The sequence below is a fragment of the Rhinopithecus bieti genome, unplaced genomic scaffold, assembly GCF_001698545.2.
Source record: "Rhinopithecus bieti isolate Rb0 unplaced genomic scaffold, ASM169854v2 scaffold_23303, whole genome shotgun sequence".
NCBI lineage: Eukaryota > Metazoa > Chordata > Mammalia > Primates > Cercopithecidae > Rhinopithecus > Rhinopithecus bieti.
This window is the reverse complement of record NW_016810922.1, coordinates 44,723-51,401: the sequence shown is the minus strand read 5'-3', so window position 1 is coordinate 51,401 and position 6,679 is coordinate 44,723. Positions and strand designations below refer to the sequence as shown.

The 6,679-nt window shown below is 37.2% G+C and overlaps 1 protein-coding gene across 1 annotated transcript in view; it reads left to right on the top strand.

Annotated features, from left to right (window-relative positions):
• Nucleotides 1-6,679, top strand: part of LOC108542952 (BEN domain-containing protein 6-like) — a gene marked incomplete at its 3' end in the record, with an annotated part of 70,393 nt that overhangs the window by 19,186 nt on the left and 44,528 nt on the right.

The window sequence follows — 6,679 nt, the reverse complement described above, 5'->3', positions numbered from 1 at the left end:
AAAAAAAAACGAAAATGAAGGAAGTAAAAACAGACAGTAAGTTGAAATGCTGCCTAATGGACATTAGTAAAACCCAATCGTTTTCCCTCTAGAAATCAGAACGCTTTGGTGAGAAAACCATTCATGCATTTGTTTTGTTCAGCAGAGTGCTGTCTCAGGGTTGGAGTGCTCAGAATGCACCCAATAATTTACAGCCATTTCAATCTTGATTTGTCTTCCTCTAGAACATATATAACTAAAAATACATAATATAGACATCTCCTTCCTCCATGCCCCATCTTGCTAAGCAGCTGGACTGAAACTAGTAGTCCATTTTATAGAAATCATTAAGCCAGTCACTGGCTATTTAGAATTATGTTGGCACTAGTTTCCTGCCATTTTTAATTCATTAACAGGGAGTCTTCAGTTCATATTCTGACCTGAGTACTACAAGGGCTCTTTTATGTCTATACCTTTCAAAACTGATGTATGTATACAGCAATCCAAAACTTTTGAAACCTATGAAAGGGTACTTATGTTTTATTGTAGTGCTGTACTTGCCTTTCAAAATTTTTAATTGAATCCCTAATGGAGGACTTATATTTAAATACAAAGGCAGATGAGACACCTGCATTATATTTTGATATTAATTTAGTTTCCTTAGGTTTGGTGACTTTTTTTTTTTTTAGAATTTCAGAGGTGGCTTTTGAATTCCTGCATTAGGTGTGTCATTGATTTGTTAAAATTAAACATAAATGCATTGAGAATTTATGTTTTGATTTGCTTCCATTAATTACAAAAATTCCCCTTTTGCTAGTTTTCAGTGCTGAGACACTGTGTTTTTCATAATTTGGATGTTGCTTAGGACATTGTTTTTCGAACTATGGATTTTAATCCATTAATGGGTTGTGAAATCAGTTTAATGTGCTACAACCAGCCCCTTTTTTAAATGAAATAAAATAGAGCAGACAGAATAGAAACTGAGAGAGTGCATTGCATGTAGTAAGGGAAATATGTTTCTTAAAATTTTGTTTTAGTTGTGTGTGTGTGTGTTTTCTAGAGCAAAATGTATTTTTTACTGTAACAGTCAAAAAAAATTTAAAGCCATTGGCTTATATATTCTTCCTCCAACTACTTTTTCTTTTCCTTTTTTTGAGACAGAGTCTCACTCTGTCATGCAGGCTGGAGTGCAGTGGCATGATCTCAGCTCACCACAACCTCCGCCTCCCAGGTTCAAGCGATTCTCGTGCCTTAGCCTTCCCAGTAGCTGGGATTACAGGTACAAGCCACCATGACCGGCTAATTTTTGTTTTACCACATTGGCTGGGCTTGTTGCAAACTCCCAAACTCAGGTGATCTGCCCACCTTGGCCTCCCAAAGTACTAGGATTACAGGCATGAACAACCACGCTCTGCCCCAACCACATATTGTTAAGTGTTATCATGGCTGTGTTCACGTTTCATCTCATCTCCTGCAACTATCTAAAGAATTAATAAGATGTGTTCTTTTAATAAATAAATAAATAAATAAATTGGGAGCAGATAGCCACATAGTGAATTTTTTTACTACCTATCAGAAACTGGTAGCATTTAATACCTAGCCATATTCATAATACTCCTTCTGAATTTGCTAATTGGCAGCTAACGTAAACATTGAATCACCTGTTTATGGAATTTATAACATAATATTGACCTGAAATCTACTGGAAAGTAGACATTCTAAATAAGGTCTGATATGTCTATATCTGGTTGGTTTTGAGTGAACTGTGTGTTTGTGAAGAAACTTGAGGATTTGCTCTTTAACCAAATCGTATCTGCAAGAGAAAAGTTTAATATTAATACAACTAGGGATAATATAAAACTATGTTTTGTAAACTAATTTGTTTTTGTCCAAGTTTTTTCTTGTGGTAAAACACACATCACATAAAATTTACCATCTTAATCATTTTAACTGTTTGGTTCAGTGACCTTAAGTACCTTCGTGTTATTGTGCAACCATCACTGCCATCCATCTCCAAGATACTTTTCATGTTACAAAACTGAACTTCTGTGCTCATTAAGCAATAATTCCTATTCCCTCACTTCCCCCAGCCCCTGGCAACCACCATTCTACTTTCTGTCTCTATGAATTTGACTATTCTGGTACCTCATGTAAGTGGAATCATACAATATTTGTATTTTTGGAACTGGCATATTTCACTTAGCATAATGTTCTCAAGGTAAATCCATGTTGTGGAACATCAGAATTTCCTTCCTTTTAAAGGTTGAATACTATTACATTATATGTTTATGCCCATTTTGCTTATTTATTCATCTTTCGATGAACATGGATTGCTTGCCCCTTTCAGCTATTGTGAATAATGCTGCTATGAACATGGATATGCAAGTATCCCTTCAAGACTCTGCTTTAATTCTGTTTAGTATATATCCAGAAGTGGAATTGCTGGATCATATCATAATTTTATTTGTAATTTTTCTAGAAGGTTCTGTACTGTTTTCCAGCAGTGGCTGCACCATCTTACATTACCACCAGCAGTGCACAGGGTTCCAGTTCCTCTATATCCTTACCAATACTTATGATTTTGGTTTTTTGTTTGTAGCCATCCTAATAGCTATGAGGTAGTTTCTCCTTGTAGTTTTGATTTGCATTTCCTAATGATTAGTGATACTGAGCACCTTTTCATGTGATATCAGCCATTTGTATATCTTCTATGGAAAAAAGTCCATTCAAGTCCTTTACCCATTTTGAATCATTTTTTTGTTAAATTTTAAGAATTCTGTGCATTCTGGATACTAATCTCTTATTAAATACATGATTTGAAAATATTGTCTCATATTCTATGGGTTGTCTTTTTAACTCTGTTAATAGTGACTTTTGATGCACAAAACTTTAATTTGCATGAAGTCCAGTATTCCTATTTTTTTGTTTTATTGCCTATGCCCTTTGGTATCATAGCCAAGAAATCTTTGAAAAATCCAGTCGCATAAAGTTTTGCCATATGTTTGTTTTCTTTTACTTTTCTTTTCCTTTTTTTTTTTTTTGACAGGATCTTATTCTGTCGCCCAGGCTGGAGTGCAGTGACATGATCTCAGCTCACCGCAACATCCCCTTCCTGGGTTCAAGCAATTCTCCTGCCTCAGCCTCCTGAGTAGCTGAAATTAAAGCCATGCGCCACCAGGCCTGACTAATACTTGTATTTTTAGTAGAGATGGAGTTTCCCCACTTTGGCCAGGCTGGTCTCGAACCTCTGAGCTCAAGTGGTCCACCTGTCTCGGCCTCCCAAAGTGCTGAGATTACAGGTGTAAGCCACCATGCTTAGCCACCATGTTTCCTTATAAGAATTTTAGGCCAGGCGCGGTGGCTCAAGCCGGTAATCCCAGCACTTTGGGAGGCCGAGACAGGCGGATCACGATAACTAATTTGTTTTTAATGATTTTGCAAGACTAAATTAATTTTAGCAGGAATTAATAAAGTTTAAAGTAACAAAGTGTAACTCTTGTAAACTAATTATGTACTTTAAAAGGAAAAAGGATTGAAAGGAAGACTTTTACACTTTTATTTCATACACTATATGTGATCTTTCACTTTTATAATGAGCATTACTGCCTTTCAGATAAAAAGAAGATGTGTTTCTCAATTATGTCACTTTCTACAGTAGTCTAAGCACTTAAGTTCTCAGTAGAAAACTGAAACCCCATTTTCCAATAGAAATGTATCAGTAAGCTCAGGCTGCCGTAACAAACACCATAGACTGGGTGGCTTAAACAATAAAAATTTGTTTCTCACAATTCCATTAGTTAGAAAGTACAAGAACAGGCCCAGCAAGGTTCAGTTGCTGGTGAAGGCTCTATTTCTGGCTTACAGATGGCATCCTTCTTGCTGTGACCTCACATGACAAAGAAAGAGATGTGATAGGATTAGTGGCCCTATAAGATAGCTATATCTCTCCCTCTCTTCATCTTCTTATAGGGCCACTAATCCTATTCCATTAGGGCCCCAACCTTACAATCTCAATTAATCTTAATTGCCTGCTAAATGTCCTATCCCTAAACACAGTCACATTGGCGGTTAAGGCTTCAACGTATGAATTTGGAGGATGGTGAGACACAATCAGTCCATAGGAAGAATATTTTATTTCTTCTGAACAGGGAAACTTGGGTGGTTGAGAAGAGGAGGAATCATATAAAAGACTTGGGGTTACCATATAGTTTTACTGTTAAAATTGATTTTCCAGTGGAGCATTGATCTACTGTACAAAGGAAGGAAAAATAAAGAATAATCAGAAGGCCTCTATTGCCCTGGATTTACTGAACGTGTGATGATGATGCATTGGCAAAACATAAACCAAAAGGGAGACAGTGGGATATATGTTGAGAGAACCCTTCCTGAAGTAAACAATCTTTTCTTTTGATTGTGGAAAAAAGAGCTCTCCACCCATTCTGAATTATCAGCAACCCCAGTGAAGTAAGATTCTGGCATCTGTTGCCATCACTAAATAGTACTTAACAGGTCCATATCAGTTAAACCTGATGAAATTTAGTTTTATCAAATAATAATTCTGTTGTAGGAACTTAGAGGGTGCATATTTTGTCTCTCAAGTACAAGTAGTGCCCCCTTATCCACGGAGGATTCATTCTAAGACGCTAGTGGATGCCTGAAATGGTGGGTTGTACCAAACTCTGTATATACTGTGTTTTTTTCTATACATACCTATGATAATGTTTAATTTATTAGGCACAGTAAGACATTAATAACAATAGCTAATAGTAATATAGAACAATTATAATGATATGCTGTAATAAAAGCTAGGTGAATGTGGTCTTCCTCTCAAAATATCTTTCTGTACTAAGTATGGTAATGATGTGAGATGATAACTGAGAAGACTACTCTAGTGTATACAGTATGGATATGCTGGACAAAAGGACAACTCACATGCTGGGTAAGTGGTATAGCACAAGATCTCATTACACTACTCAGTATGGCATTCATTTTAAACTTACAATTTTTTTCTTTTTTTGAGACAGGGTGTCATTCTGTCACCCAGGCTGGAGCGCAGTGGCACAATTAGGGCTCTCCACAGTCTCAGCTTCCCAGCTCAGGTGATCCTCCCACCTCAGCCTCCTGAGTATCTGGAACTACAGGCACACCTCCATGCCCAGCTAGCTTTTTGTATTTTTTGTAGAGATGTGGTTTTGCCAAGATCAGTTGTCCAGACTGATCTTGCACTCCTGGCCTCAAGTGATCCACCCACCTCAGCCTCCCAAAGTGCTGAGATTACAGGCATGAGTCATTGCACCCAGCCTAAACTTGTAGATTATTTATTTCTGGAATTTCCCATTTAGTGTTTTCAGACTGTAGTTCACTGAAGGTAACTGAAACTGAGGAAAGCAAAACTGTTAGTAAGGGGAGAGTAGAGTACTGTTTTTAATTTGTCAGTAATATTTGCAGTAATGTAAGGCAATGGAGGAAAAGGAATTAAAACAAATGGCCTGCCCACCAGAGAAAGAAATGAAGATGAAATAAAAGAATGCAGGTTATACCATCTAAACTCCTTTTAAATATGATAAATATATGGATCTCTAGGTCAAGTTTTCACAAATTATGGTTCATCTGCCTGCTCTCTATTATTGTACAGCCTTAAGGTAAGAATGTTTTTTACGGATTTAAGAAGTTTTTAAAAATCAACATAACATTTTATTATATATAAAATTATATAAACTTAAAGTATCAGTGTTCATAAACATCCACATCGCCACACTCGGATGTGGATGTTCCACAATTGGAACATCGCCACACTTAATGTGTTTATGTATTGCCTATGCTTGTTTTCATACTATGAGAGTAGAGTTAAGTAGTAGTGACAGAGACCATATGGGACAACTTCATTGCTTTAAAGTACTGCTAAGTGGACCACAAATCATAGTGATACAGCTTTAATAACTGACAACATTTTAAGTGGCATGCATATTGTCATGCCATGGCATTTTATTTTATTTTAATTAGAAAATTATTTCTGCTCCTCTCATATATCTTATTGTTCAGGAAATAGTTTACACACATATCTCAAGTAATCTACCATCACATACTCTATTTAAAGACAAAGCAGGCCGGGCACAGTGGCTCACACCTATAATCCCAGCACTTTGGGAGGCCAAGGCAGGCAGATCACCTGAGGTCACAAGTTCAAGACCAGACTGTCCAACCTGGTGGAATCCCGTCTTTACAAAAATACAAAAATTACCCAGGCATGATGGCGGGCGCCTGTAATCCCAGCTACTTGGGAGGCTGAGGTGGGAGACTCACTTGAACCCGGGAGGTGGAGTTTGCAGTGAGCCAAGATCGAGCCATTGCATTCCAGCCTGGGCAACAAGAGCGAAACTCTGTCTCAAAAAATAATAATAAAATGAAATTAAAAAATAAAGGCAAAGCACCTTAGGTAAAGCTGATCAGCTGTCCAGAGTTCTCACTTGCTTCCTGATTTTATGTTAATTTCTGAAAATCAGAAATGTCATCTCCAAAAAATGTTAAGGGGATTGTAAAAAATAATCACTTTATTCAATATTATAGTTGTAGATATGGAGTATATTTTCTTTTAGAAAATGGAAAACTAGGCCGGGCGCGGTGGCTCAAGCCTGTAATCCCAGCACTTTGGGAGGCCGAGACGGGCGGATCACGAGGTCAGGAGATCGAGACCATCCTG